Here is a 15579-nt window from a genome sequence, read left to right on the forward strand (position 1 = left end):
AATTCTTCTTTTCTAGTGCCGCCTTTTCTTTTTTAACTTTTTTTTTTAGGCTATTGGAGTTAAGTAACTCGCCCAGGGTCACACAGCTAGTAAGTGTCAAGTGTTTAATCTGAGGCCAGATTTGGCAGGAGATCCTCCTGACTTCAGGGCCACTGCTTTATGCGCTGCACCACCTAGCTGCCCCTCCAGTGCCTTCTAATGACAATAATAGTTAATACGTATATAGTACTTTAAGGTTTGCAAAGTACTTTACATATATTATCAATGAGAAAACTGAGGCAAAATAATTTGTGCAGGATCTTACAGCTATTGTCTGAAGCATGATTTGAACCCAGGTCTTCCTGACCCCAAGTATAGCCCTCTATTCACTACATCATCTTGCTACCTAACAAGTTATATAGGGTATGATCTGCATTCGTTGGGACAAAAAGATATACTTCCACTTTTGCAGAATTAGAGAAACTTGATGGTTTCTTTTACTCCATTTATTTGACAAAACATTATAATGTCATGGCTGTGAATTTAAACCAAGGCAAATTTACATTTCTTTGCAAATTAGAACTCATTTGAAGAAATGAACTGGGCTTCTGGCAAAATGTGGGTGACCCATATATAGGATAGAGATGAGAATGGGCACTAACTCCTAGGTTCTGGTAACTTTCAATTTAAAAAAAATGTTTTCTAGGATTCAGAGAAGTATGTGGATTTTTACGCTGTTCTAAATGAGTTCAATTTTCCAAACCTGCTATCTTCAGGGTAAAGAAACAGAAGGCTAAAGGGAAATTTACTTGCATGTTTATACTAAATTGAATTGCATTTCAGACACACACTTTGGTTAAAAAAAAAGCTTTATTAAAATTTGAAAATACGGAGAGGCAAAATAGGAAACAGAAAGTTAAACATGTTGGCCTGATAAATAAAATGGAAGTTACATAAAAGAGAAGTACAGAGTGAAAGTGGCAAAATATGCTAATGACTTACACCTTTTAATTAATGGAGTTGTTTATCGGGCTCCAGACAGTCAGGCAGGAGGCTCTCCTATTATTTTTGGAGGCGTACAATCTTGCAAATTTAATGTTGTTAAGTGTGGAATGAATCCAGTGATCCACATGTAATTCATAGGAGCCCTTCCAAGCCTGAAGATTCATTTTAATTGCAGATGTTAATAAGATGTGTATTTTTGTCTGTGTCCTTGTTAACCTGGTCTTTTATGTTGACTGATTTCTCTATCCATGTTGAAATTGCTGGTTGTCATGCAGGGTTTGGTCATTTTGGATGGTGTGAAATGAAATAAATTATAACCATCCTGGGAAAATGGTAGGAAAGGGAGTTACTTAGATCACAACAAGTCATATTTTTCAAAATACTTCTTAGAGATCAGAGGGTTTAAGAACATTTTCACTGGAAAAGCAGTGATGGTCAATAGATTGCAAAGGTTTGCTCTTTTTCCAAATGAGTTTTTTCAAATTGTTGAACAACTGATATCTTAGAGCTGCCAGGGGGCCTTTGGTTAGCCATTTATAATAGCCATTTTTTGAACATTTATAAAGACCTGATAACGTATGTTTTGCATGATTAATTTTATCATTTCAATTAAAAAAATCATAAATGCCAAAAAAAGATCCTATGATTAAAAGACCTTTATTTATGCTAATTAAAATCTACTACCGGGGCAAGATGACCAGATTGAAAGTAGGAGAGATCTGGTTCTTTTCCTGCTTCCCCAACACCTAGCTATTTAAATCACTTTCCCGCCCTGAACCTCAGTTTCTTCATCATTAAAGTGAGGGGGTTGGAACTGGTGACCCCTAAGTCTCCTCCCAATTCAAACATTCTACAGTTCTTCAACATGATGTTACCTCTAATAAGGTCCCCTCTAGCTTAGACAGTCTATGATTTCTCCATATCACTTCCAGGTGATTCAAATAGTCCTTCCAGACCCTATTGCACTTCATATATTTCAGCAAAGCACTATGTAACCATATCTAAAAACTATTCAGTTCAAAATGTTTTTTGATGGTGAGGGCAGGAGCTGATCTGTCAAATTCTGAAGCATAGTAGCTGCTAAACAAGGGCTGCAATCTCAAGGATGCCCCTCATTGTGAAGGAAGGAGGAAGAGACCTCAGGAATGGATGGTAAGGCAGCATACAGCCAGCAGAGCTCTGATTACAACCAAGAGGATCTCAGGACTAGGTCTAAATGGATAAGCCTCACTCCTTGTGGTTTGCCTGATAGACACAGGAAAGATAGGACAGAGTATAAAGGTTTGGGAGAGCCACACCATGGGATGAGGTATTAAAAGGTAAATCTCCCTATTGAAGATTTCCAGTTCTTTCGAATAGCAGAAACCCTAGTAGAGATGTTTAAAATATTTAGAGCCAGGAGCAGAGCAAAGAATAAGGCTTTTTGTCTCAGATATCGGGACAAAGTTGAACCAGAAAGAAGCTAAGCAAGCCCTACTGGAATAAGAAAGGGGAGCATAAGTAAGGCAAAGAGAATTAGAAGACCTCAGTGACCTGGGAGCAAGTCACTACCTCTCTTGAGTCTTAGCATTTCATCCCTGCAAAGCAGATGGTGACACTTGTCCTATCTATCTCACAGGAGCTGGGGGGAAAAAGGCTTTGTAAACCTTCAGGTGATATTATGTAATTATTATTATAACATAACAATAACCTTTCTTAGGAATAGAATTCCATCACTCAAGTCAATGCCTCCTCCTGGTGGTTTTTAAAAGTGGTCCTGGGGTCTCAAAGGCTATACCAGGACAGCACAGGCTACAGCAACTACTATGTGGCTGGAAAGGCAAAGGCTTTGATAGGGGTTTGTATATGCTGTTCAAGGACAAGCCTAGAAAAGTTCACAGAGACTCATCACCACATTGGCTACAGGGTAAGAAGGTGTTTAGCCATAGCAACTCTCAACAACCACCTATAAAGTGGATGTGGTTTATGTCAGTTGAGGCAGTGTTCACCCTAACAAAATTACATTCTCGGAGTGATATGCTGCCTTACCATCCATTCCTGAGGTCTCTTCCTCCTTCCTTCACGATGAGGGGCATTCTTGGGATTGCAGCCCTTGTTTAGCAGCTACTATGCTTCAGAATTTGACAGATCAGCTCCTGCCCTCACCATCAAAAAACATTTTGAACTGAATAGTTTTTAGATATGGTTACATAGTGCTTTGCTGAAATATATGAGGTGCAATAGGGTCTGGAAGGACTATTTGAATCACCTGGAAGTGATATGGAGAAATCATAGACTATCTAAGCTAGAGGGGACCTTATTAGAGGTAACATCATGTTGAATAGAAATTTATATAACACTTTAAGGTCTGAATAGGGTGTTACATATTTTTAATTCATTTGAGCTTCACAAAAACCTTGAGAGATAGGTTCTGTTATTGTTTCCATTTTGCAGATGAGAAACTGAAACGGACTGAGGTTAAAGGATTTGCCCAGAGTCACACAGCTGACATGTCTGAGACAGGATTTGAACTCAGGGTTTTTCTAACTCCAACTCCAGGACTTTATACTGAGGTATGTACAAATCTTAGGTCTCAGAAATCTTTAGTGCCTTCTTGTAGATCACTGAGAAAAGTTCCTTCACAGGACATTCAAAGCCCTCTAAAATTTGATGCCACTCTGTGTTTCCAACATTGTCTCCCCATTTCTTTTGCTTTAGTGACTGGAGTCTATAGTCAGTATAAATTAGAATCTAGTCAAACTCAGTTATGCTATGCTCTCTGAAAACAGCCCCTCATCTCCATTACTTTGTTCATATTGCTACTTATAACTGGAATAATAATAGCTACCATATATGTAGCATTCTCTCTCTCTCTCTCTCACTCTCTCTCTCTCTCTCCATATATATATGTGTGTGTGTGTGTGTGTGTGTGTGTGTGAGTGTGTGTGTGTACATATATACATACATACATACACATATATATACACAATACACATATGAAATCTCATTTTATCCTCACATGAACTATGCAAGATAGGTACTATTATTACCTATCTTACAGAAGAGGAAACTGAGGCTGAAAGGTTAAGTGATTTGCCCTGGTCCCCTCAGCTGATAAGAATCTGAAGTAGGTTTAGAATTCAGGACTTCCTGAGTCCAAGGCCAATGTTCTATCCATTACACTAAATCCCTTTCTAGCTTTGCCTTTTGAATATTATTCATCCTTTTAAAGCCCAACTCAATTGTAACCTTTTCTATGAATCTTTCCTTTCCAGCACTATCTTTTCCTTTGCATTTGATGCAGTATTTCTGTGCCTTTCTAAGAGATTTATCATGTAATATTGTATATATGCATATATTTCAGTTTGGCATGTCTGAGTTTAGCTGTTAAGGTGCCTTCAGGCACCACTGTCCACTTGGTTGGTCACTAGTCAAGTCAACAAGCATTTATTAAGCACCTAATATATGCCAGGAACTGTGCAAAGTGATAGAGATGGAATGAAAGGCAAAAACAGTCTCTGCTCTCAAGAAGCTCAGAGTCTAATGGGGCAGACAATATGCAAACAGCTATGTACAAACAAGATATGCAGATAAATTTGAGATAATCTCTGAGGGAAGGCACTGAGATGAAAGAGAACTGGGAAAGACTTCTTGCAGGGGGTGGGACTTAAACAAAGATGAGAAGAGACAGAGTTCTAGGCATGGGGGACTTCAATGAAAGTTTTTATTAATATTATATATAAACAGCCACCATAAAGATTATGTCAAATGAGGCAAAAGTCAATCTCTTCTCCTCTTTTGTTTATAATGATCCAAGTTTGTTAAGGAGGAACATTATTTATTTTATGTGTAGTTTTGAAAGTTTAAGTAATAAACAGATAAAAGCAAATTGCTATTTCCAGGGGTCAGATTTCTTAGTACCTTCTTCTCATACCAATATATCAATATTGCCTTGTAGATAGATCCTTCTTGATTTAAACATGGTTTTAGACTGGATTATTTTTGGCCATCTGACTATTTTGAGTACCTGAATCTTTGATCTAAAGTAAATAAGATCATAGATATATTTTTGAGGCTAAAAGAAAGAAAAACAATTATTTTTGACCCCTAACATCCTTAAACTGTTGAGAATAGCTGCACTTGATCACCTTCCTTACAGGGTGATTGTGGGGCTCTAATGAGGCAATATATATACGGAGTACAGAAGTTTGGTTGCTGGGGAAGGTGAGAGTAAAGCAAAGACGGTGATCTCTACCAAACCTTTTTCTGTTTTGCTTCCTAGGTGATTTACATAAACTAAAGCTATGGAAGGGGCATGAGAGAAATTAAAAGGAATCACCTCAACACCGCTCCACTCATTTCCTTTGCAGTTTTGCTAAGTTGAAAGACTTGGATGATTTTCTGATTTTCAGGGACTCAAGTCTGGCAACCAAGGAAAGAAGGTAAAAGGAACTCTGACCATAGCTCAAATAAGAGTTTAGACAAAGTCCAAGCTGCAGCAGAGGAGTCAATTCAAAAGACAAATACTTAAAGGCTTCTCTAACTAGCTGACTGGGTATGTCTGGCTGGTGTCTGGAATCACAAAAGACTTAAAATAGCCCTGAGACTATGAAGTAAAAGAGCTGAGACCCCAGCAGGTGCAGCTGCAATTCAGAAATAATACCATGATATGACAGCAGAAATCATCTTGGTGGAGATACCTACAGAGAATAGTAAAGAGCACAGAGCATCAGAGGATTCCAGATCAGTGGAGAAAGCAGCTCGCTATTACCAAAGAATGTCAGCAGATGTGTGGCGGAACAAACAATAGCAATTAAAGTGAAGAGTTCCGGCAGAGATGCTGTTTTTGAGTATGAATTACCTTGGCGATACATATTTCCCAGGCACATGTATTTCCTGCCTATGTATGGTCCTTATATATATATATATAATATATATATATATATATATATATATATATATATATATATATATATATACCCTTCCATGTATGTTCTCAGCTGCATTTGCTTCTTTGGTCTCCTCTGTCACCTAGTAACCTAGGGTACGGTCTACCCTATATGTATGGGGGAATCTTTGTTGTCACTTATTTTGCCATGCTGTTTAAATTCTTCTGCTTTGAACTAATCTGTCCTTTGGCTAGTAAAAGAAACATATCCACTGGGGCTTGTGAGCTATGGTTTTGAGTGGATGCTGATCCATAACATTCCTCAAACCTGAGGAAGTTTTGGGGGCCTGCTTATTAAAGGGATTCTGATATATATATGTACATATATATATATATATATATATATACTATGTTATATATTATTGTGTAATATATAATATCATATAATGTATAATGTAATATATACATATGTGTGTATATATGTATATAAGAAAATTTTATATGACCTTCAAATGCTATGTCAGTGTTAGTTTTTATTATATGGATATCCTTCTATACATTCTATATAGAGTATATACACAGCAAATGTAAAATAATATATTAATTTCCTTTAAAATTGTTTAGAAACATAAGCTTAATATTTAACTACTTTCTGATTATTGATAAGAAAATGTTCTTTTTTCAACAAAAGTCTGTATGAAACCTCAAAAGAATTCAATCTATTCTAGATACGATTTAAAAATGTCTTTCCTTAGCAATGCTTACAAATTTGAAGTTGTAAAGAGATAATCCAGGCCAGAAGGAAATAACAATCATGATTGTTCCATTCTGGGTTCTCTCTCTTCTATCCTACCTCCCCCAGTTATTCCCTAGAGTCTCACGTGGAGTCAATGGTTTGGCAACACTATACCTGACAGCAGAGAATACATGGTTCCCCCAATCTATCTTGATCCAGGTGTGAAAAAACATTCTCCTCAAAACACAGCCAAGATAAAGTTGGAATTTTCACTAGAAAACTAAGGAAAAGAAAGCAAATTAAAAAGTATAGAGCTAGAAGAGTTTCCAGAGTAGAGACATCAATGTAGCAACTAAAATTTAACCATACATTGTTAACCTGACTAATGCAGGGCACCTGGATTTTTTCCCCTTTAATTCCATTTCCTTCTCTGAACCCTGCTTGGAGTGAAATGGTAGATGTTACATCAAACTATTCAGATTGTAGCCAGAGGTATGTTTGGATTGGCACTATTCCCAGGTCTGGTGGGACTTTTTCAGCCCATCCCAAAACCTGCTTCTCAGCTAATCTTTCTAGGTATGGGCCCCTTGGTTGAAGATGGCACTTCTCTATCTCCCAAAGATTCCTACCTATTACTTCAGATATATCTATAACTGACTTCGGATTAGCCTAATTCACTTCTTGTTTAGAGGTTCCTATTGCTTTTCCCTGACCCATTTGTTTCTGTTCCATTCCATTTTAGCTGAACCATATTTACTAGCCCATTGTTATGGCTGGTTCATCTCTTCAGTGGAGCTTAGTTCTAAGCTATCATTTGGATCTAATTTCACTAGCAGCCGCAAGACCTCAAAGTTCCTTTCTTGGACTTTATCTGCATGGCATTTGGTCCCTACATTCTGTTCTCTCCTATTCTCAAATAGTGGGATTCTAAGTTGCCTCTATCTTAGAGAGCTTCCAATTATGTTCTCCCATCTTCAACAGATCATAAACCAGATCTACAAGAGGATCTAGCTTTCCAAAGAAGGTAGATAGGAAGCAACCCTGTTCTGAGATACAGCATGAAGCTCCTGACACTGGGCAGGACACATAGACCTACACAATAGGGAAGAAGATAATCACTCACAAGTCCATGCTAGACCATAATATTGCAACCACAATATCTACTCAGTAATAAGTCATTTCAGTTCAAATGCCTACTATGAGTAAGTCCCTGTGAAACTGGGAATACAAACATAGGTATAATACAACCCTATTTATAAGGAGCATACAACCTAATAAAAGTGGGGACATGTCATACACACAAATATATATAATACAAGGGGATAAGAAAAGTACAGAGAAGACTCTATAAAGTTCTAGAAAGAACTCTATAAAGTGCTATAAATATTTGAGATGGAAAAAAATCACTTTTGGGGGGGGAAGAGGATGGAGTAATGGGGGACAGAAGATTCTTGGAGAAACTGGAGCCTAAATAGCACCCTGAATGAAAAAAGGGCCTTCAGCATATGTAAACAACACTAGAGGGACCCATTTTGGGCATGGGAGTTGGCATGAGCAAAGACAGAACAAATTTAAGAAATGGAGAGTAGTATAATTAGGCTAAAACTTAGAATTTGTGAAGGTAAGTAGCCTAATAGTGTCTGGCACCTAGGATGAAGCCAAATTATGGAGGCCTTTACAAGCCAGGATTATAAGCTGATATTTATCCAGTAGGCAACAGGGAACCAGTTTTTCCATCAGTATTTTTGAATAGAGGATCTTTGAGCTTATCAAATATTATGTTACATTTGTTTGCTTCTATATATTTTGTACCTAATCTGCTCCACTGATCAATTTTTCTATTTTCTGATATAAATTAGTTTTTATTATTAAAATTATTGTTATTTTATTATTATTATGCTTTCTAGTATAGTTTGAGATCTGATACTGCTAAGTTCCTTCCTTTCCACTTTTAAAAATAATTTCCTGTAAGTATTCTTACTGTTTGTTCCTTCAAATGAATTCTATTATTACTGTCCTCTAGTAATCCTTTTCTAGTTTAGTTGGTGGGATACTGAATAGGTAGTGTTGTCATTTTTATTGTATTGGCATGGCTCAACCACAACCAATTCATATCTCTCTTCTTCTTTAATTCTACCTTTATTTCTGTAAAGAACATTTCATAATTGCATTTATATAGTTATTGTGTGGTTATTGATAGGTAGACTCCTAAATATTTTGTACACTCTATAGTTATTTTGAATAAAATTTATCTTTTCCTCTTGGGTTTTGTTGGTAATATATAAAAGACTGATGATTTGTGTGGGCTTGTTTTATATCTTGCTACTTTTTTGAGGATATTACTGGTTTAAACTAATTTTTAGTTGACTATCTAAGGTTCTCTACATAGACCATCATATTATCTGCAAAAAGGGATAATTTTTTCCCTCTGTGACTGTGCTTATTCTCTTAATTTCTTTTTTTGTATCTTTATAGCTATCATTTCTAGCATTATGTCAAACAATAATGATAATAATGGACATTCTTGTTTTACCCTTGCTCTTATTCCTTATATTAAAAGAAAGGCCACTAGCTTATCTAGCTACATATAATGCTAGCTCAAGTTCTATTGGTCTATGATGGGGCAAAACATTTTCTAATAATTTCCTTTATTTATTCTTCATCTGTTATAATTTCTCCATTTGTTTTTAGAAAAACAATGTTTTTCTTCTGTGTTTCAATTGGACTATCTTTTCTTTTAAAACTTCTGATTTTATTTCTCGATTTAATGACTTTTTTCTTTTCAATTTTGTTAATCTCTTTGATTTTCGTAATGTCTATTTTGGTGTTTATTTGTAGTTTTTTGATGTGTTGATTTTTTTAGTTGGTAGCCTGATTCATTGGGCAATTTTTTTAGTGTTTTTTTTTTCAAGTTGCATGCCCAGTTCATTGATCTGTTCTTTTTCCCTTTTGCTGGTCAAAATGTTTTAAGATATACATTTTCCCTTAATGACTGTTTTGGTGGGGCAGCTAGGTGGCACAGTGAATACAGCTCTGGCCTTGGAGTCAGGAGGACCTGAATTGAAATCCGGCCTCAGACCAAACACTTGACACTTACTAGCTGTGTGACCGTGGGCAAGTCACTTAACCCCAATTGCTTAAAAATAAATACATGAATGAATGAATGACTGCTTTGGCTGCTTTCTAAAAGTTTTTGCATGCATTTTTAGCTTGTCATTTTCTTCGATGAAGTTACCTATTATTTCTATGAAATGCTTCTTTAATTCACCAATCCTTTAAATTATTTATCCTCTAATCAATTTTAATGATTTATTCAAAGACTTTCCATTGAATACAATTTTGACTCCATTTGGTCAACAAATGTGTTGAATATTTCTGCTTTTTGCAGTTTTGTGAGGTTTCCTGCCATAAAACATCAGAAAAATATGTATATTCCTTTTTATTTCCATTCAATAACTGCCAGATCTATCATATTTAACTTTTCTAAAATCTTATTCGGGTACTTCTTTCTTGTTTATATTTTTGGTTATATTTATCTGTATCTGAAAGGGGTACATTGTGATCTCAAATAGTATGGTTTTACAGTCTGTTTCTTCCTACAATTAAGTATTAAATACTACGTCATTTGGTACATACACTTTGTGTTGATATTAATTCATTATTTGTGGTATTTTAAGCCTAATGTGGTTTCTGTACTTTTTTAAAAGTCAAGCACATATTTATTATTGCCTTGTTCAGAATAACAAAAAATAGATATTATTAAAGCACTTAAAAAGCTGATAAATTTGGTCTTTCATTAGATATAAAATGTAATACAAAACAATTACTATCAAAACATTCTGCTATGGGGCAAAAAATGAAGAAACAGATGAATATAATAGATACACCAAAATCCAACCATTGGTGTTTGATAAACCCGTAGAAAATTATTAGCAACTATTTTGCCCAATTGTGTGCTAAACAAATCTTATCATTTAAATGAAATGGATGACTATTTACACAGTTACTAAGCAGCAATGCTGGAACTTGAACCCAGATTCTGTAACCTCATCCTCTGATAGAACTATTTCAAATGTACCATGGCACTTCCCTTTCCCAAACCGATAAGAACTTTTAGAATTCATGTTCTATTGGTATATGCTTAGAGAGGTCAGGGGTGTGGGGGGTGTTTAAGGAGGACTAGCGCTTCAGTTTGAGGGTTTGCCAAGCCCTTTTCAGGGCTGCTCATCCACCTTTGGTGTTTACCTCTCACCTGTAGCTCCAAGAAGCTATAGAATGTGCAGCAGCCACACCCCTATAAAAACCATCTCAGCAGATGGGCCAAACTAGGGTGAGTTGTGGGGGGGGGGGTCGGGTCGGTGTCCATCCCAAGCATGTGAAAACATCCCTCAGCAGAATGGGCAGATGAAAACAATTTGTTCCAATGGCCATGAAGGTGGCCAAAGCAGGCACTGTGGATCGTGGTTAGACATGGAAGATGCCAAGGTCATCTACTGCACCTCCATCCATCACCAGTTGTCTTGACTTTTGTCCTCCAATCGATTTCAATATCTCTGGAAGAGTGAGGTTATTGCCTTTGTGCAACTCTGCTTTACTTAAATCCAGTTCACACTCAAGTCAAGACATCACTTGTGATGTCATTGGTCCTCTTTGAAAATGAAGGATGAACAACAAGAGAAGCCAGCATTACCTCTATAAATATGAAGATCACTTTATGGTTCACAAACCCTTTACAGGAGGTAGTGTAAGTAAAATTTTCAATTTACAAATAAAATTGAATGGTCAATAATGGTCAAGTGATTTCTCCAGATTAATACATCTAGCAAATGTCAAAGCTGGGACTCAATCCTAAGAGTTACAAGACATATACTTCATATATCTATGACATGATGTGGATACTTCTTCAAAGGGTATAGATCAAAACTCTCTTATCCTGTGTGACTCTTGTTCATGTCCTTAATGCCCTCAAAACTGTGTTGACTTCAGAAAGAACCACATCTGTGTATTCCAGGTCTGGTCCAGCTATTCTTTTCTTCTTTATTTTCTTTACTGACATTTATCCTTTATGTAGATATAAGGTACCGTGCTATTTTTACATCATAACCATTTCCCTATACAACTTTCCTCCCCAGAACCCTCCCTTCATCAAAGGAAAACACTCAAGCAAAAACAACTATCAATCATAGCCGTACACATCTGACACATCAAGTATTCATAGTCTTCTGATCTTTGGATTCAATATTGATCATTGCGTTTATTCTGTAACAAGTTACTTTTTTATGCTGTTTTTTATGTTATCACAGTCATTTTATATATTATTCTCTTCATTCTGCTTTCTTTGCTCAGCATCAGTTCTTTTGTCTCCTCATTTCCTTGAATTCCTCATTTCTCATGATGGAAAAATATTCCATTTTATTCATATGCCACTATTTGTTCAGTTATTCCCTAACTTATGGGTATCTACTTTGTTTCCAGGTTTGTTTGTTTGTTTGTTTTGGTGCTTCAAAAGGTGCTGCTTTGAATATGGTATTTAGGACCTTTCTTTTTGATGACTTCCCTATTAAGTTGAATAATTCCCACTGGGGGAAAAGGAGGGTTTCTTTGGCACCTAAATCCTATATTTACCTGTAAGCTTTTCTTTTTTCACATTAAGAAAGGCATAGACTTTCCCATCTCTTCCTTACGTAATTAAAAGTGTTTGGATTATTTTATCTTATTTTCTTTAAACTACACGTACACGCACACACACACATACACACACACACACACACACACACACACACACACACACACACCAATTGCCTTGGGACTAAGATCAAGTATTAGAAGTTTTATCCCAAAGCAAATTTTTGGGAGACAGTTTTAGCATCTTAATATTACTCCTTTGAACACTATAATTAAGGAATCTAGATGGTGGTACAGATTATACTTCAAATGTTCATATAAAAGATCTTATTAGGCACTGTTGGAGTTGTGAACTGATCCAACCATTCTGGAGAGCAATTTGCAACTTTGCTCAAAGGGCTATAAAACTGTGCCTGCCCTTTGATCCACTGGTAGGTCTATGTCCCAAAGAAATTTTTTTTAAAAAAGGAAAAGGACCTAGTTGCTTAAAAATTTTTATAACAGCTCTTTTTGTGATGGATAAGAATTGGAAATCAAAGGGATGCCCATCAATTGGGGAATGGCTAAACAAGCTGTAGTATGAGGTTGTAATAGAATATTATTGTACTATAAGAAATGATAAGCAGGATGTTTTCAGGAAAACCTCAAAAAACTTACATGAACTGATGCACAGTAAAGTGAACAGAATCAGGAGAATGTTTCACACAGTAACAGCAACATTGTCCTATGAAGAACTGTGAGTGACTTAGCTATTCTCAGTGATACAATGATCCAAGACAATCCCAAAGGACTAATGATGAAGCATACTATCTGCCTCCAGAGAAAGAACTGATATTGACTGAATGCAGACTGAAGCATTCTATTTTTCACTTCCTTTCTTTTTTTCTTTTGAGTTTTGTATAAAATTAGTAATATGGAAACATTTTACATGATTGCACACGTATAACCTATATCTGATTGCTTACCATCTAAGGGAAGGGTTGGAGAAGGAGAGATAGAATTTGGAACTCAAAATTCTAACTAAAAATGTTAAAAAAAATTTTTAAATAAAGGGGCTAGAGAATGGGGGGGGATTTTATTAGTTACTTTGAAGACGTTTGTGAACTTCTCACCAACTATGGATACCACAGAATAAAGCTGTTGTCTTTCTTGTATTTGTTATTCAATATGGTGTCCACACTCCTCAAAGTTATAGGAATTTTTGGTACTTATGCCTCCTGTGGAAAAAGTAAACAAACTAATCCATAATAAATTAAATTATTCTTTCCTTTATTGCAGACACAGATGTATCCATGGGTTATTTTTATAATTAGTTTGGTGATCTGTGATATATCTGTTCTACCATCTTCCCAGTATCAGCATGGTGTAGTAGGAAAGATTTGGGTTTGAATCCTGCCTCTGAAGCTTACTTGCTGTGTGACTACAAACAAGTTATTTAAATTCTCTGAGTTTCCTTTTCTTCGTTTATAAAGAGGTAAAGATAATTCCTGCAATATTTACCACCTTGTTATGAGAATCAAGTAAAATAATGTTTGTGAAGTGCTATAAAAAGTTAGCTGTCATTGTCACTCATTTTGCATATATCCCCTTTCATCCTGCAGAGGGATATTTTTAGGGGGAAGAGGTTTATTATTTCATTGATGTAGGGAGCTCTTTTGCTTGTAAATTCCCTCCAGCAATGAAACTTGGCAAGTCATCTGTTACTTATAGTCCTAGAGAATTACCTGGGGCACCAGGAATTTAAATGATTTGTACATGGTCATGTTGCCAGTATTTATCAGAGATAGGATTGGAATATATAAAAAGAAATTTGGGGTTATGATCATTTAGTCAGGTGGAGACAGAGACCCTTCTGAAAGAACAACCAGAATAGCCACCCAAGGAGAACCCCAAGTGCAATTCAAACTTGTATTAGTTGGTGATAGAGGTACTGGAAAAAACCACCTTTGTAAAATGTCACTTGACTTTGAAAAGTATGTAGCCACTTAGGGTGCTGAGGTCCAACCTCTCACATTCCATTTTAACAGAGGGTCCTATTGAAGTCAACATATAGGATACAGTTGGCCAAGAGAAATTTGGTAGTCTGAAAGACAATTATTACATTCAAGCTCAGTGCACCATTATACTGTTTGGTGTAACATCAGGGGTTACTTAGAAGAATTTACGTAACTGGTATAGAGACCTGGTGAGTATGTGAAAATATCCCTATACTGTTGTGTGACAGCAAAGTGGATATTAAAGACAGAAAGGTCAAGATGAAATCAATTGCCTTCAATACCACAGAGCCAAAAATAACTGCAACTTTGAGAAGCCCTTCCTTTGACTAGAAAACTTATTAGGGAGATTTGGAGATTGTTACCATGCCTGCTGTTGCACCTCCAGAGGTTGTTATGGATCCAGCACTGGCAGCACCAGTATGAGCAGGACTTACAGATTGCTCAGACAACAGTGCTCCATGATGAAGAGGATGACCTATAAGGGAATGAAGCTAGAGCCCAGCACCACAGGTTTAGTCTTATAGCCAGCTTTCCTGTGATGTCAGTGATATAGCATGTTTGGCACTTTATTACATAGCTGAGCAGAACATGTGCTTAATCTTTGGGATGCTGAAGGAGATGAACAGCCTTCAGAATGAATATGGCAGTTTCAAAAAGATAATTCATATTTTGGACCTGCGTATTTAGCTGTTTTGGACCATAATTACATTCCCTTGAGTTTCAAATATAAGATTGCTATAGTTCCATCACAATATTCAGTGATAAATCTTGTTTGTTACTGTCATTCCTGTTCCTTTTTTGTTCAGATCATAATAAAATTGTATTTCAAATATATAAAAAGAAGAAGGAGAAGGAGGGGGGGAAGAAGAAGAAGAAGAAGAAGAAGAAGAAGAAGAAGAAGAAGAAGAAGAAGAAGAAGAAGAAGAAGAAGAAGAAGAAGAAGAAGAAGAAGAAGAAGAAGAAATTTCAGGCTGTATCCCATTCTCCTTAGGAAAAAACATCAGGATCAGAGATTTAGAGCTGGAAGGGACCTCAGAGAGCATCAAGTCCAACTTCCTAATTTTACAGATGAGGAAACTGGGTCCCAAAGAGGTCAAGTCATTGGTTCAGGGTCATTCAGTTAGTGTCTAAGGCAGAATTTGAACCCAAGCCTTCCTGACTACAAGTCCAGCACTCTATCTACCATACCACACTGTCAATCACTGATTTCTAACATACTTTCTGGCTCTAAGATTCTGTATTTCAGAATATAAAACCAAAGATTATAAATACCTTAATCAGATTAATATAATGTATATAATCAAATGACATAATGCACTTATAAATACCAGATATTCTTATCCATATATTACATACTGCAAGACATGCCA

At 36.2% G+C, this 15579-nt stretch overlaps 1 pseudogene; it reads left to right on the forward strand.

Annotated features, from left to right (window-relative positions):
• The first annotated feature begins 11250 nt into the window (after positions 1–11250).
• LOC110193788 (GTP-binding nuclear protein Ran pseudogene) lies at positions 11251–14690 on the forward strand (annotated as a pseudogene).
• Positions 14691–15579: the final 889 nt, after the last annotated feature.

The sequence above is a fragment of the Phascolarctos cinereus genome, unplaced genomic scaffold, assembly GCF_003287225.1.
Source record: "Phascolarctos cinereus isolate Bilbo 61053 unplaced genomic scaffold, phaCin_HiC Scaffold_7;HRSCAF=346, whole genome shotgun sequence".
Lineage (NCBI taxonomy): Eukaryota > Metazoa > Chordata > Mammalia > Diprotodontia > Phascolarctidae > Phascolarctos > Phascolarctos cinereus.